The following is a 9118-nucleotide window of genomic DNA, read 5'->3' as shown; positions in this document are numbered from 1 at the left end:
GTAGTTTTTTTGTCCCTTTTTTACTCTTTTGCTATCTTCCCTTGTGATTTGTTAATTTTCTTGTAATAATATGCTTTGATTCCTTTCTCTTTTTCTTTTGTGTGTCTTCTACAGGTATTTTCTTCATTGTTACTATGAGGCTTATCTAAAAATTCTTATAGTTATAACTGTCTATTTTAATTTGATAATACATAAAGTTAAATAACATACAAAAACTCTACACTTTTACCTTTTTAACACTTTGTTATTGATATCACAATTCAATTCTTTTTATATCATGTAACCATTAATGAATTGTTATATTTATAGTTTTTCTTAATATTTTTGTACTTTAACTTTTATAGTAGAATTAAAGATGATTTACACACCATCATTACAGTGTTACAAATTCTATATTTGTCTATATACTTATATTTACAAGTGAGTTTTATACTTTCATATGCTTTCATGTCACTGTCTAACTTCCTTCTACTTCAATTTGATGTACTTTTTTTTTAGCATTTCCTGTAAAACAGGTCTGGGGATAATGATCTCCCTCAGCTTTTTTTTTTTGTAGGGGAGGGTAGTCTGAGAAAGTATCTTTCCTTCACTTTTGAAAGTCAGTTTTGCTAGGTATAGTATTCTTGATTGGCAGGTTTTTCTTCTTTTAGCATTTTAACATATAACCCCACACCTTCCACCCCTGCAAAGTTTTTACTGAGAAATCAGCTGATAGTAATATGGTGTCTCCTTGTATATAACAAGTCACTTTTTTCTTACTGCTTTCAAAATCCTTTTTGTCTTTGACTTTTGACAATTGGGTTATAACTTGTCTCCATAAGTTCTATTTAGAATCCTTTGGTTTTCATAAACCTGAATGACTATTTCCCTCCCCAGATTTGGAAGTTTTCAGCTATAATTACTTTAATTAGGCTTTCCATCCCCCGCTTCTTCTCTTTCTATGACTCTCATAATGCGTATGTTAATTTACATGATGATATTCCATAAGTCCCTTAGGCTTTCTTCATTCTTTTTCATTCTCTTTTCTTTCTGCTCCTCTGACTGGATAATTTCAAATGAACTGTCTTCAAGTTTGTTAATTCTTCTGCTTCATCATATCTGCTGTTGAAATGCTCTAATAAGTTTTCTGTCCAGTTATTATGTTCTTCAATTCCAAAATTTCTATGTGGTTCTTTTTTTATACTTTCTCTCTTGAGATTCTCATTTTGCTCTTGTTTCATTTTCTTGATTTCGATTTGTTATCTATCTGTGTCCTTTGTAACTCATTTAACTTCTTTAAGATAATTATTTTGAATTCTTTGTCAGGCAATTCATAAATGTTCATTTCTTTAGAGTTGGTTACTGGAGATTAATTGTGTTCCATTGTGTCATATTTCCATGATTCTTCATGTCCTTATAGCTCTGAATTAGTGTTTGTGCATTTGAAGAAACTGCCACCTCTCCCAATCTCTATAGACAGGCTTCAAATGGGAAAGACCTCATCAATCAGACTGACTAGGGATTCTGGGAACATCTTAATCCTTTTCTATGATTATATCTTCTCTGGACTTGTGCACGTAGATTCTTAACTAGAGTGGATTTACTGGTTTCTTCTTTTTCAGGATTCTGTAACCTCTTTCTCCTCCTGGTGTCTGGCTGTTGTCTGGGACAATAGGCTGGGACATTGGAGGTATGCACCTTTCGTTTCTCTTCTTTCTTGTGAAAAGACTTGAGTTCTGCACATTCAGTCTCACCAAACCATGCTGGATGCAGCAGATTATCCAGGTCTTTTCCTTTCTTGTTAACTGCCCCTACCTAACTATAAGAGTTCTATCAGTGCTAGAGGTATGATGAGACAAAAACTCACCCCTTTGGCAGCATACTGAAAAGCAGGGTCATTGGAATCATGCATCATTCTTTCTTTCCCCATAAGAGAGAAGTAATGTGCCCAAACAAATTCTCTTTGTACTGTACTTGACTGGGGAAGGAACTAATGCAGGTAAAGTGAAATTGTTCTTCTTACACATTTTAATGCAGTTGTTTTTCTGTTTTGTGCCTATCTGGAGTACTGTGACTTTTTAACTGGATTCTGGGCTTTTCATAAAGGTATTTCGGTCTATATATCGTTGTTAAATCAATAAATCATGGGCTGGGATTTAAAATTCTTCCATCTGCTGACATCACTCCTAGAATCAAGAATCTTAATCAAATAGAAGACACTTACTGATCTCAACTCTCAAGGATCATCCTAAGTGAGAAGGAACATTATCCTTTAGGTAAGAGTGGAAGGGTACTTCACTTCAACTTCTCTGTCTAAGCTCTGAGAGATGATGTTCCAAGTTAAAAAAAAAGAAAAAGAAAAAAAAAGTTGAAATGCTAGACCTTGTTTTATGAAATTAAACAAAAGAGATGTCAAGATCACTGTGGATAGACAACCTTCCCATAACACATCGGGATAAACATTTTTAAGTCTTAGGCAATAAAAATAGGTATAGCTCAGCCATTGTGAGTGGTAGAAGAGGCACCTGCCGTTTAAGGGAAGAATAGCAAGGCAAGACATTTGGCGCCAGTGGAAAAGATTTAATGGTCATTGTGGGGAGACCCAGCAAGTGGAGGGCTTAGGCCTGCTGTCAAATAATGCCAGCATAGCAGATATCACTGGGCCATGGCCACACAATCAATTTTTCCACTTTTGCTATCTTGAGAAGAACTGCATTTTGTAACCACTCTATTTGGTACCCTGATCTCAATTGCTCTTCTCTTCCTTCTCCTCTGACTGCCCCCATCACTAGTATGACCGTAAATCTAAGACCTCTGTGTATACCTCCATGTGAGACTCTTGGAGACAGAGAGCCAGAATTATATTCAGCAAGAGAGCTGGCCCAAATTGGAGTTTGTCACCTGCAGAACTCTTACTAATAAACACATTTCATGTACTGCTTCAGGCAAGCTTCTGTCATATGTCCATGGTCATAGCTACATGTTCAGCCAAGGCACTACTCCAAACCTGTCCACACTAGTTACCAAAGGCTGTCAAATGAGAAAACGGCAATTGATGGCTTTACAAGATTTTGCTGAAAACCCTGTCTATAACGATCTTTACTCTCTAAAACCTAGAGCACAAATAAAACCTATTAGATATAACTTGACCTTTAATAATATTCAATCTAGTACATAAAACAACACAGTATCTGACTTTGGAGTCAGTTAGAACTGGATTTGAATTTTATTTGTACCATTCGGTGTGGACCTTGGGTAAGTTTCTTAAGCTTTGCATCTCTTGTCAGTAACTACACTGTAAGGTAGGGTACACATATAGTGAAATACTGTGTATTAGGAACTTAGCTGAATATGTGACACATGGTAGGAACTCAAGCAATGTTTATTATTATTATTATTATTATTATTATTATCTGTTCCTTTCTCCCACGTAGACTGTAAATGCCTAGAGGGCAGGATCATGTTGAATACTTTTGTCAATGACCATTACAGTATCAGAAACAACACCATTGTTCAACCTGTAGCAGTGAATATGCCAAGCACACAAATATTGTTCCTGAAATATCATCTCTCATTAAAGAAACCAGGACTTCTGGAGAAATAGACAATTCCAAGTTTGGGGCAGGAAATATGCAAGATGAATCTGGAGCATCTTTTCATAGTATGCAACAAAGAATCTAAGAACAACTGCTAGAGCTGTGCCTAACAAAATCAGAAGCAAACTCAAAGAGGTTCATACTGGCCAAAGACATGACAATTTAAACTTTCAGTTGTATTATAACTATAATAGAAACTCATCAAATATGTTTAAATATATGACAAGTTATGTTTAAATAAATAACAATTTACAAGTAGTGTAAAAATCCACTTATTTTCTTCATAATGTTTATTTATTTATTTATTTATTTATTTATTATTATTTTTTAAAGATTTTATTTATTTGACAGAGAGAGAGACACAGCGAGAAAGGGAACACAAGTAAGGGGAGTGGGAGAGGGAGAGGGAGAAGCAGGCTTCCCGCCGAGCAGGGAGCCCGATGCGGGGCTCAATCCCAGGACCCTGGGATCATGACCTGAGCCGAAGGCAGATGCTTAACAACTGAGCCACCCAGGTGCCCCTTCTTCATAATATTTAAAGGAACAAAATCTTTAATTTGAAAATTGGTAAATAAGGGAGAAGAATTAAGCATTTATCCTGTCCTTCTAATATAAACGATTTCATTGGGTGACAAAATGCTAAGGGGTGGGAGTGAGCAAAGTTTCTCTTTATAGAATTATTACAGCCAATAAATGAAGAAGGATAGGATATCACTGTGCACCCACTAATGAATTAATTGGGCTCCATAGACACTAACATCATGGAAAGAGTGACAATCAGATTATGGAAGAACATAATACTGCCTGTGATGTAGTCTTGCCTCCAGATAGAGGGACACAACACCCTCCATGACATAGTCTTGCTGCCAATTTCAAGAAAATATAGAGATAGATAACTGTGTTATACTATCACCACTAACAATACCTGTGATGATACATAAGAAGCTCATGGAACTTGTGTTCTAGTGGAGGGAGATACCCTCATCACTTGCTCTCTGATGCTGCAGGAGGTCTAGGGGCAGCTGGTGAAATCTGAATGAGGTCAGTAGATTATATAATAGCATGACATTAATTATAGTGATGTGATTTTGATCACTGTACTCTGGATGTGTAAGAAAATGTCCACAATTTTAGGAAATGAAAACTAAAGCATTTAAGAATGAAGAGGTATTAGGATTGTAACTTGTAGTTGATTCTTGTTATTCACAGTAGTTGTGTTCTATAAAGTTGTCAAAAACACTGAAATGATGAATACTTAGCTATTGCTCCTAGAAGAAGTAGTGGGTGAGTTTTCTGTAAGTCCCTGATCACAACATTTTCATCAACTGATAAGTACATAATACATAACACACACACATATATATATAATATACATATGTAATTATACATAACTATAACATATATAAGTTATTGATTCATTAAGATTGAATAGTGCTAATAGCATTATAACTCATGCCTGAATAAGTTCATCTAGCACAAGTATTTCTCCATAAAGCAGAAATACATATGTACATTTTATTACATGTGCATTATCATTTTCCCTTCATTTATGTTTATATCTGTTTATATATGTTCTTCAATTCCAAAATTTCTATGTGGTTCTTTTTTTATACTTTCTCTCTTGAAATTCTCATTTTGCTCTTGTTTCATTTTCTTGATTTCGATTTGTTATCTATCTGTGTCCTTTGTAACTCATTTAACTTCTTTAAGATAATTATTTTGAATTCTTTGTCAGGCAATTCATAAATGTTCATTTCTTTAGAGTTGGTTACTGGAGATTAATTGTGTTCCATTGTGTCATATTTCCATGATTCTTCATGTCCTTATAGCTCTGAATTAGTGTTTGTGCATTTGAAGAAACTGCCAGCTCTCCCAATCTCTATAGACAGGCTTCAAATTTGAACCAGGCTTCAAATATATACAGATATATAGAGAGAATGATAATTCACATGTAATAAGTGTTAACATTTTGGTAATCTAGTTTAAAAATATACAAGAGAATTCTTTGTACTAACTTTCCAACTTTCATGTAATTCTGAAATTATTTGAAAAAAATTTTTTTAAACAGAGCTTTTTTTTTCCCCTCTTGGTTGTTGATATAACCCAAGCAGCTAGGACAGGCCCTAACATGTACTCAAAAAATAGTTCCTCAAAGAATGAAAAATTAATGTCAAGTAAGGGATCAAGTCTAGAGAGCTAGGATTAGGAACACTCCCCATAAAAATGGTTGTAGAGATTCCTGGCAAGATGGCGGAGGAGTAGGAGAGCTGGATTTCATCTGGTCTCAGGAATTCAGCTGAATGGGGATCAAACCATTCTGAACACCTACGAACTCAACAGGAGATCAAAGAGGAGAGTAGCAACAACTCTCTGAACAGAGAAGCGACCACTTACTGGAAGGTAGGACGTGCGGAGAAGTGAATCCGAGGCGATATTCGGGAGGATAGATGGTGGGGGAGGGGGCCTCCGTCGGCCGCTTCTGTCAAGTGATAGAGCCACGGAGCACAAAATCAAAACTTCTAGAAGTCGGCTCCGCTGAGGAATGTCACTCCAGTGGCTAAGCCGGAGGTGGAACCCTCGCGGGACAGTGTGGTCTCAGGACCCTCAGGGTCACAGAAAAACCGGGGGTGCCTGAGTGCAGCAGAGCTCCCAGGTATTGGAGCCGGGAAGCTGGCTGCAGAGACGGAGCCAAGGCGTGGGCTCTCAGCTCGGGGTTGCCATAAACTGTGATCCACGGCCCAGTTGGGCCACTGCTCCTTCAGCAGGGACCCAACAAGCGGCAGAGCTGGGGAGACTCCCCTTCCTCCCCAGGGAGGAGTGGCATGGGAACGCACCGCAGGGATCTGCTGGGTTTGGAGACTCCGCACGGGGTTGGGTGCCAGAGATAGAAACACTCGGTCACAGGCCGGGTGACCACAGAGTGCAGCCGGAGACCGGGGAGACGGGAGTGACTGCTTTTCTCTGGGGGCGCACTGAGGAGCGGAGCCCCGAGTTCAGTAACAGTCACCTTACAGGCAATACAATAGCACTAAATTCATACCTTTCAATAGTTACCCTGAATGTAAATGGGCTAAATGCCCCAATCAAAAGACACAGGCTATCAGATTGGATTAAAAAACAAGAACCATCGATATGCTGTCTGCAAGAGACACATTTTAGACCCAAAGACACCCCCACGTTGAAAGTGAGGGGGTGGAAAACCATTTACCATGCTAATGGACACCAAAAGAAAGCTGGGGTGGCAATCCTTATATCAGACAAATTAGATTTTAAACCAAAGACTGTAATAAGAGATGAAGAAGGACACTATATCCTACTTAAAGGGTCTATCCAACAAAAGATCTAACAATTGTAAATATTTATGCCCCTAACATGGGAGCAGCCAATCATATAAGGCAATTAATAACAAAAGCAAAGAAACACATTGACAACAATACAATAATAGTGGGGGACTTTAACACCCCCTGACTGAAATGGACAGATCATCTAAGCAAAAGATCAACAAGGAAATAAAGACTTTAAATGACACACTGGACCAAATGGACTTCACAGACATATTCAGAACATTCCATCCCAAAGCAACGGAATACACATTCTTTTCTAGTGCCCATGGAACATTCTCCAGAATTGATCACATCCTAGGTCACAAATCAGGTCTCAACCGGTACCAAAAGATTGGGATCATCCCCTGCATATTTTCAGACCACAATGCTTTGAAACTAGAACTCAATCACAAGAGGAAAGTCCAAAAGAACTCAAATACATGGAGGCTAAAGAGCATCCTATGAAAGAATGAATGGGTCAACTAGGAAATTAAGGAAGAATTTAAAAAATTCATGGAAACCAATGAAAATGAAAACACAACTGTTCAAAATCTTTGGGATACAGCAAAAGCAGTCCTGAGAGGAAAGTATATAGCAATACAAGCCTTTCTCAAGAAACAAGGAAGGTCTCAAATACACAACCTAACCCTAAAGGAGGCTGGAGAAAGAACCTAAAGGAGCTGGAGAAAGAACAGCAAATAATGCCTAAACTCAGCAGGAGAAGAGAAATAATAAAGATCAGAGCAGAAATCAATGAACTAGAAACCAAAAGAACAGTAGAACAGTTCAACGAAACTAGGAGCTGGTTCTTTGAAAGAATTAACAAGACTGATATACCCCTGGCCAGACTTATCAAAAAGAAAAGAGCAATGACCCAAATCAACAAAATCATGAATGAAAGAGGAGCGATCACAACCAACACCAAAGAAATACAAACAATTATAAGAACATATTATGAACAACTCTATGCCAGCAAATTAGATAACCTGGAAGAAATGGGTGCATTCCTAGAGATGTATCAACTACCAAAATTGAACCAGGAAAAATAGAAAACCTGAACAGACCTATAACCCCTAAGGAAATTGAAGCAGTCATCAAAAATCTCCCAACAAGCAAAAGCCCAGGGCCAGATGGCTTCCCAGGGGAATTCTATCAGACATTTAAAGAAGAATTAATACCTATTCTCCTGAAACTGTTCCAAAAAATAGAAATGGAAGGAAAAGTTCCAAACTCATTTTATGAGGCCACCATTACCTTGATCCCCAAACCAGACAAAGACCCCATCAAAAAGGACAATTACAGACCAATATCCTTGATGAACATGGATGCAAAAATTCTCACCAAAATACTAGCCAATAGGATCCAACAGTACACTAAAAGGATTATTCACCATGACCAGGTGGGATTTATCCCTGGGCTGGCTGCAAGTTTGGTTCAACATCCGCAAATCAATCAACGTGATGCAATACATTAACAAAAGAAAGAACAAGAATCCTATGATCCTCTCAATAGATGCAAAAAAAGCATTTGACAAAGTACAGCATCCTTTCTTGATCAAAACTCTTCAGAGTATAGGGATAGAAGGTACATACCTCAATATCATAAAAGCCATCTATGAAAAACCTACAGAGAATATCATTCTCAATGGGGAAAAGCTGAGAGCTTTTCCCCTAAGGTCAGGAATGCGGCAGGGATGTCCACTCTCACCACTGCTATCCAACATAGTATTAGAAGTCTTAGCCACAGCAATCAGACAATAAAAAGAAATCAAAGGCATCCACATTGGCAAAGAGGAAGTCAAACTCTCACTGTTTGCAGATGATATGATGGTGTATGTGGAAAAGCCCAAAAGACTCCACCCCAGAACTGCTAGAACTCATACAGGAATTCAGTCAAGTAGCAGGATAGAAAATCAATGCACAGAAATCAGTGGCATTCCTATACACCAACAACAAGACAGAAGAGAGACAACTCAAGGAGTCGATCCCATTTACAATTGCACCCAAAACCATAAGATACCTAGGAATAAATTTAACCAAAGAGGCAAAGGATCTGTACTCAGAAAACTATAAAATACTCATGAAGGAAATTGAGGAAGACACAAAGAAATGGAAATATGTTCCATGCTCATGGACTGGAAGAACCAACATTGTGACGATGTCAATGCTACCTAGAGCAATCTACACATTCACTGCAATCCCCATCAAAATAACAACTACT

Source organism: Callorhinus ursinus, unplaced genomic scaffold (genome assembly GCF_003265705.2).
Source record: "Callorhinus ursinus isolate GAN/ISIS: 27379988/994484 unplaced genomic scaffold, GSC_fseal_2.0 scaffold7, whole genome shotgun sequence".
Taxonomy (NCBI): domain Eukaryota; kingdom Metazoa; phylum Chordata; class Mammalia; order Carnivora; family Otariidae; genus Callorhinus; species Callorhinus ursinus.
Note: the sequence above shows the minus strand (reverse complement) of the source record.